At 37.1% G+C, this 17,020-nt stretch overlaps 1 pseudogene; it reads right to left on the bottom strand.

Moving 5' to 3' along the window:
- Positions 1 to 243: 243 nt before the first annotated feature.
- Positions 244 to 17,020, bottom strand: part of LOC120534881 — a 67,193-nt pseudogene continuing 50,416 nt past the window's right edge.

The raw sequence follows: 17,020 nt of genomic DNA, 5'->3' as shown, positions 1-17,020 counted from the left end.
TACGGGCTTTCGAGCTCAACTCCATTAAAGAATATGGAGAAAAATAGCTTCCAGTTATGACCATTACGCGTAGAATTTCGAAATGAAACCTGCCCAACTTTTGTAAGGAAGCTGTAAGTAATGAGCCTGCCAAATTTCAGCCTTCTACCTACACGGGAAGTTGGAGAATTAGTGATGAGTCAGTGAGTGAGTCAGTCAGTGAGTCAGTCAGTCAGTGAGGGCTTTGCTTTTTATTAGTATAGATTACTCTACCAAGAAAAAAACACATAGTAAGTATAGCCCTTTAAAACTTGAGCTACATGGTGGTAATAGCAATACTCAATGTAATTAAAATTGGATCAAAACTTTTTTTTATTATGCATTTTGTTAAATGGAATTATATTTAGAATGCTTTAAACTTAAAAGTAAAAATGCTGGTATTTAGGTTAACTTATTTTATTGGTTTGGATAATAGCTAATGAGAGTGCAGGTTTAGGGGTGAAGAAAGGAAAAAAGGGAAGAGGGATGTAATGGTGTAGGAAAAGTTTTGAGCAAGATAACTATGTTTCAGTTATTACTGTGAGAAATTTGTTGAACTTCTAGTTTAAGTTTACCATTGATATAAACAAAGACGCAATTCCAGCAAGTAGTTAAATGTCGGGAGAGAATATGTGGATGTGCTGGTGGTTGGATGTACCATGTAGAGAATGCCAAATCACTGAGCTGCAGAGTGCCATCCATGAAAGATGAAACAAAGGAGACATTAGTGGGCACTGGAGTTAGACATCACTGTTGGATGTTGTTGCACCCGACATGACATGAGTGTCATGTTGCTTCTGCTGGGAACAAGCAATTTCCCTATGCTCTGTTAGAGTGAAGAAGTCAGTCTCCAAGTAAAGCCGCAATTGCAAGCAAGTACCAGGCCGGCAATGTTTGTGTGGTACGAGTTTTAGGACTTTTTTTTTGTAAAAATTAGGGTGCGTGTCTTACATTAAGGCACGTAGTACATGAGTAAATATAGTAAATAATTCATGCAGTTGAATTTAAATGATTGATTTGTGTGTTTTTGATAATACTTTTAACTGGCTTGGCCATAAAGGTAAAAATAGGGCAGCGATTTAAAATTTGGCTAAAGTATTAAATGTGGGGTGCAATTAATGGTAATGTAAATTGAGTTAACTGGTTAATTTGTCATAGTGCAGCAGATTATAAACTTTGGATTATTTAGTTAATTAACATAGGTCTGTTCATTAAAAAAAAAATCCACTTTTCTTTTTGATCTAAAAGTAAAAGCTGAAGGGTGCTATATAAGCAATGCAAAAAAACTAAATTAGTTCTCCCAACTGTGGGGAGAGGACGACATCCTTTGAGAAAAATAGTATTTTCCTCTGCAAACAGTAAAGACGTCACCAGTTTGCTATAGTTTTAACCCATTATCCCTCAGCCATAAGGTTTTGTACATTTCTCCATCTACTTTCTACAGTTATTGACTTTATTTCTGGATTCTGTGACAAAATAGTTTTAGTTTAGCTCTTTTTGAGTTGGTTCAGCCACGTCTACTAAACTTTATGCATTTTTTGTAAATGTTACAAAATAGGGGTTTGGGCAAAGATTGATTTGCATTTTCAAGGTTTATCACTAGTTGTATTTAATAGTTCATCTTTAATACTCTATTTGCAAAACCTTTAACTTGCTAATTTTAGCAGTTTGTGTAGGTGAGGTGTGAGGTTTTTTTTGTTTAGGTAAGTATGGTCTGGCAGAGTCTGAACTCACTTTTTTTTTTTTTTTAAATCTGAATATGCTTTTTATTACAGGATTGCATAGAGCCAAAAGACCATCCAAGGGAGCAACTACATCCACTGCTGAAGAGCCAGTTACTCCAACACTCATTCTTCCCACTTTCTAAGAGATAATATGCATCCAAAATGTAAGATATGCGCCTACGAAATCATACACTAGAAAAATAATTCAGTCTTATTGGTTAAACATGAAATATAAAGAAGGGCTACTTCCTCCACCCAAGTAAGGAGAGAGAGAGAGCGCATCACATTACCTTTGAACTGAAGTGTTCCATTCCAGAAGCATGCTCCAAAAACAAACCTAATCTCGTCAGTATGATCAGCTGTGACAAAACTGGGTCTTATATTATCATAAATTTTTGATCGATGCTGAAATTCATAGAAGTACACAGGCAGACCAGCATCTAAGAAAAAGGTGAACAGGGGAAGGGAGGAAAAATTTCAGCAATGGCAAAGGGAATGGATATGCGTTTGGAGGATAAGTCGGTCATGACTTAACTTACAAAAGGACAGATTAATTACATTTGTGTTTAATATTTTCTTCAAAGATTACAGACATACATCATAAAGCTTTAGGAAGGAACAAATTAAATGCTAGCAATGTGTACTTCTGTGAATATTAGCAATCATTAAAGATGGCTTCACAATGAACAGGTCACCAAGCATCTTTAGTGAAAGATCTCTGATTCTAATGGATCTGTGACATTTCCAACATATTCCTCATAAATGTATTCATATGCCTCTTTGACTCCACACTGTAAGAGAACATTCTGGTAATTGTTGCAAACCGGAGGTAACACACAATACAAGACCCTCAATTTGGGACACAAAAGCTGCAGTAAAGAAAAAGGACAAGCTTAATGCTCTATACAGTATATGTTGAAGTGCTGAAATGCTGAAAAGAACTCAGAAGGTCCCGCTCTTGTAGTGTTTCACAAGCCACCACATCTTTGGGCAGGTTTATCCGGTACCGTCCGAACACACGCCTTCGTGTGGGGATAAAAATCCTACATGCAAATTTCCTAGACCATAGTAGAAGGCTAAACAGGTTTTTCATTCATTCAAGTAACACTTTGAAATGACTAAGAATGAAAGGATATGCAGGGAATCAAATTCCAAAATATTGGTGCAGGCTTAAATAAAACTGGGTACATTTCTTAAATTTTAATCTGCACCACTTACTTTAGACAGAAATTGCCATTTCTTTGGTCATTCCATCACTCCACCCAGGAGGGCAATAAGTCTGAAACATAGAGCAATCCATCGCTTGCATGTAACGAGGGGGAAGAAAAAAAAAAGATAAATATGCATTTTACCAAACTGAAGTGAAATTGCAGCATTTAACAAAAAAAACAAAAACAAAAAACACATCACACACAGAGCTAGCTATAAATAGCACCTTTAGATAAAGCACTCACATTTGCAAGGAGGCCCCCAAACTCATAATTGTTAACTCCTATAAGATATGGACCTTGTTGAAATTTTTGGGCTTTTATCAATTCTTCAATTGGTCTTGGAAGAACAACACCATCAATCGTCATTGGCGAAATTCCAAATTTGAACTAAAGAAAAGAAATATAAAGGAATTGTTAAACTCTGGTACTCAGTCTTACTCATTTTATGAGTCATTAAGTCTTTACCTCTAAATAAGAAAAATAAATTATGATTTTAACTATTAGACAACATTTATTGACTTAGGTCTTATATTTTTATTTATGTGTTCAGTATATTGTGACCAGGCACTCCTCAGATAGATTTATCTTAAATAGAACCAGAAGGTTGCAGTGATGGGCATGCATGCTATCCATTAATCTTCCCAATTAGATAAACTCATCTCTGGACATCAGTGGGGCATGGGGAGCACATACCAAAATAGAGTGATTTTAGTGGAAGGGCGATTGAAGCGGCACAACAAAAAGCCTGTCCAGAATGGTTAGAGTCTCAGGACAACTGCAGTGCAGTAAATTTTTCCTGTTTTTTTCCAGTGCCAAATCAAGCAACTCCCAATATTCTTTAGAAACATTAAAAACCTTCTCAAAATACTCAAACTTTAATCCAACTCCCATTCAACTACATCTGAAAATTAAGTTTGGCAACACAAAAGGTCTGCATTTTTGTGTAATGAAACCAATGTTGCTGCTCCCAACTCTGGTTCTATTTCTTATAATTAGAACGGCTTTCAGGCACATCTTGTAAATTAAGCTTTTGCCATGTGTTTGATTTTTCAAAATCCAAATGCTTTTGAAAATCTTTGGGATGTTATCATTTGTGGTTACAAAAGTAAACAAATCACAGGCAAGCAATTAGGAATTCTGCAGTTTCATAAGTTTTTCACATAAACCCAAAGACTGTTGAAATAGTTAAACATACAGTTAGGTCCATAAATATTTGGACAGAGACAACTTTTTTCTGATTTTGGTTCTGTACTTTACCACAATGAATTTTAAATCAAACATCAGATGCAGTTGAAGTGTCGACTTTCAGCTTTAATTCAGTGGGTTGAACAAAAAGATTGCATAAAAATGTGAGGCAACTAAAGTATTTGTTTTAACACAATCCCTTTATTTCAGGGGCTCAAAAGTAATTGGACAAATAACTGGAAATAAAATGTTCATTTCTAATAAAAACCCTTTGCTGGCAATGATAGCCTGAAGTCTTGAACTCATGGACATCACCAGATGTTGGGTTTCCTCCTTTTAAATGCTCTGCCAGGCCTTTACTGCAGTGGCTTTCAGTTGCTGTTTGTTTGTGGGCCTTTCTGTCTGAAGTTTAGTCTTCAACAAGTGAAATGCAAGCTTGATTTGGTTAAGATCAGGTGACTGACTTGGCCATTCAAGAATTTTCCAATTCTTTGCTTTAATAAACTCCTGGGTTGCTTTGCATGTATGTTTTGGGTCATTGTCCATTTGTATCATGAAACGCTGCCCAATAAATTAGACAGCATTTAGCTGCATTTGAGCAGACAGTATATCTCTGAACACCTCAGAATTCATTCGGCTGCTTCTGTCCTGTGTCACATTATCAATAAACACTAGTGTCCCAGTTCCACTGGCAGCCATGCACGCCCAAGCCATCACACTGCCTCCACCGTGTTTTACAGATGATGTGGTATGCTTTGGATAATGAGCTGTTCCACGCTTTCTCCATACTTTTTTCTTGCCATCATTCTGGTAGAGGTTGATCTTGGTTTCATCTGTCCAAAGAATGTTTTTCCAGAACTGTTCTGGCTTTTTTAGATGTTCTTTAGCAAAGTCTTCCGTGGATATCTAGGTCTTTTTGCATTGCTGAGTTCACCAGTGCTTGCTTTCTTTCTCAGGATGTACCAAACTGTAGATATTGCTACTCGTAATATTGTAGCAATTTCACGGATGGGTTTTTTCTGTTTTCGCTGCTTAAGGATGGCTTCTTTCACCTGAATGGAGAGCTCCTTTGACCGCATGTTGTCTGTTCACAGCAAAATTTTCCACATGTTAGCACCACACCTCAAATCAATAATCAATAACAATAATGAAATAACGACGGACTTGCCCACACCTGCCCATGAAATAGCCTTTGAGTCAATTGTCCAATTACTTTTGAGCCCCTGAAATGAAGGTGAAAGTCTGCACTTCACTGCATCTGAGTTGTTTCGTTTAAAATTCATTGTGGTAATGCACAGAACCAAAATTAGAAAAAAGTTGTCTGTCCAAATATTTATGGACCTAACTGTATGAACAACATTGACATTAAAACAAAGTAAACAGAGGTTTACAAGTAGGTTATTGACTTGCATATTTGTTTTTAACACATTGATCCTAAACATGCAGTTCACTTGATGATAAGAACTGGTATTTTTACACATAATTTTACAACTAACTGATCTGGCTACATTTAAAAGTTCCTCTTCAGTCTTCTGTCGCAAGCACTGGATGAACAAGCCGGTGTCAGAATCGTCACAGGAGGTCAGGTTAGCAACTGTCTGGACATACAAAATATTTTCAGTTTCAGATTGGTTATATCACATTTGCAGACATTCACATAATACTTAAGACCAGCATGTCCTATTCTAGTGTTAAAATGATCACCAAGCTAGTGAAATATACAAAAGCCAAATAGTCTGAGAATGCGATTTCCATAAAATAGTTACTAATGTCAGTAAACATTTGGATGATGTACAATTCGTGTTTACAACGTATACAGATGTTACATTATTCAATTCATTAATCCTTTATATTAAACACAGGCATCAAGGAAAAAGAAAAAAAAAACACACACACACACACACACACACATAAAAAGGTTAACAGCAGTGCAAAATTTCCTGGGATTACAATCACAAAGATCTGTACACTATATGGGGAAACTGCATCAAAATTTAGGCAGATATGGTTAGATATTGTTTAGATTTATGAGGCATTTGTAAATGTTAGAGAAGCCAATACCAACCACCAAGGTTGTTCCCCTGCAGGTTGGAGGGCCTACAAGCAGGGTGGGATGCAGATTAACGTCATACCTAGGATTGAGCAATTGCAGTTTAAGGGTTTTGCTGAAGGGCCCAACAAAGTTGAGTCACTTTTGAAGTTTATGGGATTTGAACCAGCCACCTTCCAATTGCCAGTGCAGATCTCTAGCCTCAGAGCCACCACTCCACCCATCAGGATTGCAGGACAAAATCTTTCTTCTGATACTAACCATCTCTCAGAGGTTTTAGTAAAGTCATACAGTTTTGAAACCTTCCTTTTAGGAGGTTTACTTCTGGACATCTGGTTCTCATTGCACTAGTAAGTGACAGTACAAAAATGCTAATCAAAAATTAAAACCATAAATAAACCAGGTGCTTACTTCAATAATCTAAATGATCAATTGTGTGTCAATGAAAACAGACAATAAGTACTTATCAATAAAACTTGGAATTAACATAAGAACATTTTTTGTTTTGCATCACTTGCCATCTCCCTACCCAGAATTACATGTTACCAAACCAAACTGAAATTCATTATGTTTAAACATAACCTGAAAGCTTGTTACCTTTTTAACTGGGTCTATATTTTCTGTGACTATGCCTAAGATAACTTCACTCTCAGAAATGGCTTTATGAAATAATCCAGGTGATAAAGGAGATAAAACCTGAAAAAACTTAGCACATTAAAATGAAAGTTTACATATTAAAATGAAAGTTTACACATTAAAATGAATTTTTACACAAAAAACACTGCAGGATATATTTCAGATGAAACACTTGTCCCGACCCCCTGGGATTTCCAGTATCCACCGTATGCCACCTGGTCAATGGGCATTTCCCCCCACGCTCTGATCTCTGCCTGTTGTCGGGTGCGATGTTTGACCGCCATTGACCCTTTTGTCAGTCGTGCATAAGGAAGATGGTCTGCCGATCTTAGCCTTGATCCTAAAAACTGGGGCTGATCATCTTTGTAATCTGAGACAGACCTTCGGGACCCTGTAAAGTGTCCAAAGGTAAGTCATCAATGGGGCGGAGCAGGCATCCTGCTCCTATCTGTGTACAGCGCCAGGGGCGGTGTGTACAGAGAGTACAGAGAGCGTGAGTGGCAGACCCAGCGAGAGGATGTACAAGAAAACTTTAGAGAGAATCTATTACACACCCAAGGAACCTGGTAGTACAGCCAAAAACACCCCATGGGCATCCCGTTACCTCGCCCACCTTACAAAACCATGCCCTTTATAAAGCAAATCATAAAGTAGAAGACAACAAGGTGTCTTAAAAACAATAACTTTATTGATGCTATGCCTATATGCAATAATTGGTTTAGTGAACCAAATATTACAAATGTGTCCATCTGGTATGTATTTTTTCTCTTGACATTCAGTACATTGTTCCCCTAAATGTTGAACAGAGCTAAACACATAAGCCCAGACGACTGAGCGACCAATTATTGTCATAATGAATCTTTTTTTTATTAGATATAATATAAGGAGAAAACCTTCTATAGGTTGTATTACGTGTCACGCTGGGCAGTGACCAGGGGACTCATGTATAAACAGTGCGTACGCACAGAAATGTTGCGTAAGAACTTTTCCACGTTCAAATCGCGATGTATAAAACCTACACTTGGCGTAAAGCCACGCACTTTTCCACGGTACCTCATACCTTGTCGTACGCAAGTTCTCCGGTCGGTTTTGCAGACTGGCGGCATCCAGCATCAAAGCAGTGCTACTGTTCCTGTGTGGATGCTCCTTATTTTCCTGATGCTGCTTTATAAATACACTGAAACTAACCGCACATTGTTTATTAGTGTCATGCATCTGATTGTAATTAACTTGTAACAATATAATGGTCCAGGGAATAGCCATAGTATTCCAAATACCATAACTGCTTTGGCGTTGTTACTCTCACTGCACTTTCTTTTTCTTCTTTCAGCTGCTCCCGTTAGGAGTTGCCACAGCGGATCATCTTTTTCCATATTACTCTCACTGCACAACTCGGAGTATTTATATCACTGTAACTAAGTGGGGAATCACAGCAGCAGCTGATCGGAAAGAGAATTATCGGGATACAGACTCAAGCGCATGCTACCTCAGCCACGGCAAAACATTTCAAAGCCTTTCTTGTACGGACATCACGGTTTAGAAACAGTTTCATCCCAAGAACTATAAACGCACTCAATCATTTGCTCCTTGTAGAACTGTTTGTACTTATAAGTACAATCACCCCACTGTAAACTTGCACTATAGTTATAATATTGCACAACCTGAGCCACTTTATAAGGTGCGTATTTACATATGATGACGATATAATTTTTAAGATGAAATGTAGCAAAATATGTTTATTATATTATACAGGCTAAACTTTAACTTCATTTAAATAATCCATATTCTTCACTGGGACTGGCGTGAAGGATAGAATAAATAAGCTTACAGATGGCTTAACATCTATTACAGAGCTGATTGTGTGACGATCGGTTACTTGGAGAAAGAAAAGCAAGGACTGCAGGGGTCGGCCACGCCAATATATATTGAATATAAAACAGAAAGAGAAAATAACGACACAGCTAAAAAAGCAGCGGCAAATTTCGACATAAGTTAAATGCTTGTATCATGAGCACGAGGCGACTATGCAGTGTCCGCAACGAACGTGGCCATCCACCGTGCATAAGATATCATATTGACATTAGTGGGCGAAGAGGCCACCCATTCTTTCTCTGTCTAGAGCCGCCCATGAGTACTGCTGCAATAAATAATTACATCGAAGGTTGCACACAATCTCTGCGCCGAGAAACCCATGTTTAATAACGTGCTTTAACTCCTATCATCATGAAAATTATATCACGTATACATCTCAGTATTTTAGTTATTCAGAGAGCTGTAATATCACGAATGTAATGGATTCTGTGTCCAGTCGGAGGAAGAGTGCCGGTTTAAGAAGCAAGTAGTGATTCACACACATAGAGCACATAGAAGATCAAATACAAAACAAAGCATTTAACATGCTACTTTAATTATGATGTGATTTGAGAAACTGGTTAATTAAACGATTTTAAGATGATGTTTATGATGTTCTACTTTAATGACAAAATAAACTACATGATTAAAGTGGAAATTTCTAGATTGAACTTGACATTTCGTGCTTTTTTCCCCCACTGTGTCCCTTTTATTCTCTGTATTCTAATAAGCTTTCATATGACACTCAGACGGTGGGCTATGACTCGTCTTTTCATGGCGACAGATATCTGAGCTTTCAAGTTTCTCCAACATGCTATGTCACTCGATCAACTTCCTTTTGTAGATTATAGCATGGTTTAATTTAACAAATAGTATGTTTTTCCTTTGCCTCCACTTGGTATTCGCTTAAATTCTTATATTTTCCCCCGTGCTTTTCCCATTGTCTTTTCACATAAGGCTGAGCTTAAGGGCGATTTATATTGATTTGCATACTCAAAGAGGCGTAATTCTGGGAGGAGTTGGGGCGGGACATAAGGCGCGTGCACGAGCGTTAGTTTTCACGCTGACCGGGATTTATGTAGCGGAAGAATGTGAAAGTTGGAGTACGCACAGATTCCTGCATCTGGATTTTTCTGTGCATAAGCACATTTCGGCTTTTGTGCTTACGCCATGTTATAGTGCGAATTCTACGCACGGCCTTATACATGAGGCCCCTGGTTTTCCATGTTCTAGCTGCTGAGTCTTGGTTCCTCTGACAACAGAAACAAAACAAAATACAAACAAACAGCCGAAAGAAAACATAACACAAATAGATCTTGTTTAGCATGGATAATGCAATTTGCTTAGGTTTCTGTAAATTAATGTTGGCTTTAAAAAAAAAGCAGTAATGGTGATTAGAGAAAAGTTCAAAAGCTGCTGTCCGAATCTTAGACTTTGTTGCATGGTGCATCTTTTGTATAAGCCGAAAGTGTTTACTTCAGCAACAAACTGCTTCAGACAGTTAAGAGTATGAATTTTACTCTGTTTCACAATTCTTAATCAACACAAGGGTTTAACCATATAAAACACCATGTGTATTAATCTTTTAATACTGATCTGTTGACAGATGCTAGAAACACAAGGGTGCATTTCCTCAGGATTAGATTCTAGTAAAAGACAAGTGTACCCATCCTGAGATTCGGAACCCAAATGATATGCTAAACAAGACCCAGTTAATATATCTTACACAGGTCCTGACCACGTAAGCTACAACAGACGTTACATAATGCTTCATTAAAATCAATCCGGCTCTGTGACTGCGATGGCTGACAAGTGTTTGAGAAATTATACACAGGTCTTGAGACTTCAGCCTTGAAGTTGAACAATCTTTAACACTGTGCTTAAATACGTCACCGGCCATCTTAGAGTCACTCTATGGGAAAAAAAGAAAAGAAATGTCAAGCGAAAAAATGTGTTGTAATGGATGAGTGAACAATACACTTACAGTATGCACAAACAAGCACAGCTGAGGTTCAAGAGAAACAGAACAATTGTTTCAACGATCGATGACCAGTGGCAAGTAGATTTAGCAGAGATGTCTTATTACTCAAAATTCAATGATAGATGTAAATTTATCCTCACGTGTATCGATGTGCTCTCAAAATATGCTTGGGCTGTGTAAGTAAAAGGCCAAGACATGGAAAGAAGTTTCTCGGGGTTTTAGTTTGATCTTTAGACAGGGTAGAGCTCCTAAGAAGCTACAGACAGACCAAGGCAAAGAATTTTATAACACATTGGTACAAAAACTATTAAAACAGAACAATATTGTACATTTTTGTCATGAACAATGATGTAAAGGCCAGCATAGTAAAACGATTCAATAGCACCTTAAAGTCCAAAATGTGGAAATATTTTACATATGCCAATATTTTTCGGTATATAGATGTCTTGTCAGACTTTCTGCAGAGTTTTAACCACAGTTTTCACACTACAATTAAAGCAAGACCTGTAGATGTGACTCCTGAAAATGCTCTGAGTGCTCTGAGAAAACAGTCTATGGCAGGTCAGTGCAGAGAAAATCTACTCTGTGCACTTTGAAAATAGGTGATCATGTCTGAGTTTCAAAATTAAAAGGTGTATTTGAAAAAGACTATGAGCAGTCATTTACAGATGAGATATTTATTATCGTGGACTGTTTTAAACGGATCAAACCTGTATATAAACTAAAAGATTACGCAGGTGATGAAATTCAAGGGACATTTTATGCAGAAGAGTTACAAAAAATAAACCCCAATGCTAACCAGGTGTACCGCATCCAGAAAATTCTAGCCACTCACGGGCGTGGTGGAAACAAGCATGTGTTGGTAAAATGGCTTAGTTGGGACAAGAAATTTAACAGTTGGGTCAAGGCTTCAGAAGTGAAAGTCAAGGAGTTGAGAAAGCAAGAAAAAGGCTTTTTGTATCACCTGTGAACCCATTTACCCCCCAGCCCCAGTGTAAACTGCACGAACAAAGAATGTGATTTTAAAATTTTATAAAAAAATACTTCACTGTAGAACAGTTTTATGTGGCAAATTAATGTATACTATAATTGTGAAGAAATAACTTTGACTTGAAAAATATCGAACTTATCCTTTAAGGAATACATAACGGCAAATATATCAATGAGATGTGTCATTTTTAATATTTTTAATAAATCATATATCCAAACCCTGACACCATCAACTCTTCAAACAAAACCCAGCTGCCAGGATGCACTAAGTTCTTAGTAAACACTAAAAGGAAAACATGACTAGACTGAGATGTGAGGAGCTGCGCCATGGCCTGCTCTGCCAACAGTTCTGTAAAATTATATAGAAGAGACCTAATGCTAGACCATTACTTGAGAGGATGTGAGAGTGGTAGCACTAATACAGTACTTTTTTAAATTGGGGGGCAGAACTCATTTTAATAATTACTAATGTAAATCTGAATGACAGTGGAAATGTTGACCAGGATGCTAAATCTCTTAGACCAGTGAGGACCTAACAGTAGTTAAAAGTGATGACATTGCTTAGGAGTGGAGAAATGTCTATAAGCTAGAGGATTTTATGGGTGAAGGTGCAACATTTACAGTTGGAATGTAGAGCAAGGAATGCTGATTTTGACATATTGGATATCCAGAGAGATGAGATGCTTATTGGTATCATGCAATTTTTAGAAATTTTGAGGGACCTTTCCATTGGCTTTGCCAAAGAAAACCAAATTTAATCAACATACACCAATAACTTGAAGGAATATCTCCTCCCAATATTTTTTTCAAATGTAACTTACCAAATGTACTGTAAATTGTAGTGAGGGCCAAAAATATTTTTTATCTCATGTTTTCATGGAGAATGGAGATAGCACATTTTCTGATAGATTGGGCAACAGTATAGACCAACACCGGACCACAGCAAATAATTTATTGATTCATTCATTTAGGCCCAGATCTCGTAAGGTCCTGCCATAGCATTTCAACCGGTTTGAGGTGTGGAGTTTGACTGAGCCATTGCAATACGTTAATTCTTTTCTTTTTTAGCCATTCTATTGTAGATTTGTTGGTGTCCTTGGGATCATTGTCCTGTTGCTTACCCAGTTTCGGCCAAGCTTTAGCTGTCAGATAGATGGCCTCACATTTGACTCTAGAGTACTTTGGTACACAGAGGAGTTAATGGTCAAATCAATGACTACAAGGTGCCAAAATCCTGTGGCTGCAAAACAAGGCCAAATCATTACCCCTTCATCACCGTGCTTGCCAATTGGTATGAGGTGTTTGTGTTCATATGTTATGTTTAGTTGTCCTCAAATGTGATGCTGTGCATTATTGCCAAACATTTGCACTTTTGTCTCCTCTGTACAAAGGACATTGTTCCAGAAGTCTTGTAGTTGATTCAGATGCAACTTTGCAAACCTAAGCCATAAACTTTAACATTTAACATCCTGAGGCCTGTAGAGTCTGCGATGTAACTCTTGATTTTTTTTTGTAATTTCTCAGAGCATTGCACGGTTTGACCTTTAGGTGAATTTGTAGGGATGTCCACTCCTGGGAAGATTGGCAACTGTCTTCCACTTGAGAATGATCTTTCTCACTGTGGATTGATGGATTTCAAATTGTTTGGAAATGGTCTTATAGCCCTTCATAAACTGATGGGCAGTGACAAATGCTTTTCTAAGATCATCGCTGATGTCATATCTCCTTGGCATTCTGTTAACACACACCTGAATGCTCCAGACCAGCACACCTCCCAAACTTCTACTTTTAGAGAGGTGGTCACACTTGCTGGTCAATTAATCCTCTTAATTCCTATGGAAGCAATATGGAAGCAATATGGAAGTGTGCTTAATTTGTTGCATACTGCTTCTGCATTTTGGCTTAATTTTTGTTAAATAAATAATGACAAGGTGTAATATGTCATGTGTTGTTCATCTGAGGTTGTACAGGGAGATTCACTCAAAAGAAGTTGTGAATATTCTGTTGTAACTCACGTTAGGAAGAAGCAATCTGAACCCAAAAAAATACGCTATATACCTTGACATATTTGTAATTGATTACATTATTTGCAATGCTGGAAGTGGTTTCCTTTTTCTGGCAGACACATTTGGACGCGGCATTCCATGTTCCTGTACTATCGGCATGCATCTCAGGGGGAATAGCAACAATTCCATGTTGGATGTTTTCCTTCAAGTCTTCCACAGTGCGAGGCTTGTTCCGATAGACTTTTACTTTGAGCATACCCCAAAGGAAGAAGTCTGGTGTTATCAGACCCGGCAACCATGGTGGCCAAAGCCCCTTTCAAATTACCCTGTTGCCGAAGAAGAAGTTTCTGCCATGCTACTTGCCGATGTGTGATACGTTACTCCATCTTGCTGGAAGTAACCTTCCGTTAACTCACAATCATACACTTGATTCTGACATCGCTTAAACAAATCGGTGACCCAATCGGTTTACCCCATGAAGACGCACTGCTCAATAAGTGTACACCACCATCCTGATGAGAAATTGAGTGAGTGAGTGAAGGGGTACAGGCGGTATGCACCTAGACAATGCAAACGGAGGCTAAACGTCGCAATGGCTGTCCGGTGCCTACCTCACTGCTCCTATGCACTGTCATCCCAGCTTGTTTGAAGCTCCATATACTGAGGAGCACATTGCACGTTGTTTCGTTCTGATTGTTTCATTCTGATTGTTTCATCCTAGCATGAGTTAATACAGAATATTCTGGACCACTTTCGAGTGAATTTCCCTGTATCTTCCTAAGTCCAGCTAAGGACCAGATTATTTTTATTATGTCCTGATACATAAATCCTTAGAATTGAAAGAGGGTGTTCTTTCTTTTTCACATGACTATATATTGCACTGTGGTCCTAGGGAATGTTGTTTTGTACTACTGTATGCTGAAATACAGTGTATGGATGGTATGACAATAGAGACACTTGACCTTCTGGAAGCTGTAGATACACAACAGGATAGTATTTGTTATACAGCCTTGACACATCACCTCCCAGTAACAATAGTCTCTTGCAGGGAAGCAACATGTACTTTTTACACCACATTTATTTAAGTACATCTTCTTTTTTAACATTTGAACCAAAACCCTACACACTCCATTTGGCAAATGACAGATCAGCCATCACTAAAAAAAAGAACGGGGACAGGGTCTCCTATGGATTAATAATCTTTTACTTTAAAGAAGCCTAAGTTCTAGTTTATAACTTTGCTTAAGCAGAAGCACATAAAGAGTCACATACATACAAAATAAGAAAAAAAGCTCATACACAAAGCTTTGTGTTAGAAGTATTTATTGAAAAAATATCCAAAAATGTAATCTGGAAGGGCAGAACATCTACAGTTCACCATGGCCTTCCTTTGGTACTTTTATCTCTTCCAACTTTTCAGGCAAAGTTTTTGTCAGAAACTCCATTCGTGTTTCCTTTAGCTTTCTTCCAATGCTTTGCTTTAAGTTCAGAACCATGTACTGTTCACTGGTGTCATATACTGGCCGTTGGAACAATCCTGCTCCATTTGGATCCCTAGTGGTCAAAAACTAAAGTTAGAACTGTGCATGTTGCCACATAATTTAATTGTAAGCTAAATGCGTATAAAAGTCATTATTTTATGTTGTTCTCCTTTCATTTAACTACATTGAATTATTTTTAATGAAGAAACAAAAACAAGGCACACAGTGTGTAGTGGGCTATATGTTCATTTTCTAATTTAGTTTACTGTTGCGTTGTTTACAAAGTGAATGTCTAGTTCATAATTTTAAAAAAGTCCTGCATTTTAATTGCTACAATCTAAATCTAGTTCATTCACACACCACTGTACTTGCGCTGGACTAGAATGACTGATGGACATACTAGGTTTTGAGAATGTGCATAGATCCCATAGTATGTAGCTCAACTAGGTGTTATACCCATTTGCAATAAAACTACTTATTTTGGAAACTCTGTGGTATTTAGATTTTAATATTCCCCCAATTGTAACCTTCATTGTCAGATTATTACATGATTCAGATTGTGGCTGATAGATTTAATTTCATCCAGTGTGCACAGTGCTTACTGCAGAACAAAACGTGTTCCCTGTGGATCCATAAATTCATTGAAATCTTAATCAAATAAGGTAATAGGCCTAATCTGTGTCCAACCAATTGTTTGGATTCAGTAAATATTTACAAGGGCAATTACTTTCAACAAGATAAAAAAAATATATTATATAATATATAATATTTAAGTAATTATATGATATTGTCTATTTACAGAAAATAGTCACTGCATGTAACAGAAAAAAAGACAGCCGGCATATGTCGGATGAGTAAGAAGTTACAAACACGTGTTAATATTATCCGTAATGAATGTTTAAGGTAGTAGGCTGCATTTATTTATTTTTTTAATCTCTTTCCTTATACTTCCATGTAGGTGTAAAGGTATTTAAGAGTTATTAAAAGTTATTATTTAAGAGTTTAAGCCTTACCCATTCCGAGCAAAATTGGCCCAGTACGACATCATAGTCCTACAGAGCTGTTTTTCTTCCTCCATTAAAAATCCTGTCAAAGACATAGCTATATAGTTCTGTTACTGCTGCAGTCAAAAATACTGACTAAAACACATTTTTTATTTTCAGAGGATTTAACTTTATGTATAGCCATTCAAAGTCATCTACTTTCTCAGCCCTCAGATGATGAATTCCAAACCAAATGAAACCAAAAGAACAAGACAGGTATAGAACTTGGAACACAAATCCATAAAAAATAATCATTTAAGGTAGTGGTAATTGTAATCCAAATGAGTGAGTTTCTGCAGCTGTGAAGCAAAATAGTAACAGATACACACAATGATCACAGTCCTCCCAGCTTCTTACAGCTTCTGTTTTAAATCTAGTATCTCATCTTCCATCTTCCAGCAGCCTCAGAGTGAACAGTTGAAGCTACCTGGTGGTGCAGTGATCCCAAGGCTGCTGGAAACTGAAGTCCTCTTGAATAAAAAAAAAAGTAATCTTTTTATCACAATGTTTCTGCAAAGTAAAAATACACCAATCCCACAAGTAGAAATTTCAGTCTCGACTGACCTTCATCTACTGGAAAAGAATCTCCTACAGCAAGCAATTAACCTTATATGGAACATAATTTTTTCCTGCAATATTTAAATTATATATGTGTCTTTTTTCCACAAGTGTTAACTTGCATTTTTCATTTTTTTTGTCTTGTAAAATATATCCATGAATGTAAATTTATAAAGCCTATTAAAAATATTACTTTAAACATATCTATTAATTACAATCTAATTTTTTTTTACATATTATTAAATGTCTTGTTTGTCTCTTTTAAATACTCCATTATTTGGATTCT

This window comes from Polypterus senegalus, chromosome 9 (assembly GCF_016835505.1).
Source record: "Polypterus senegalus isolate Bchr_013 chromosome 9, ASM1683550v1, whole genome shotgun sequence".
Taxonomy (NCBI): Eukaryota; Metazoa; Chordata; class Cladistia; order Polypteriformes; family Polypteridae; genus Polypterus; species Polypterus senegalus.
The sequence above is the reverse complement of the archived record's forward strand: the minus strand, read 5'-3'. Positions and strand labels throughout refer to the sequence as shown.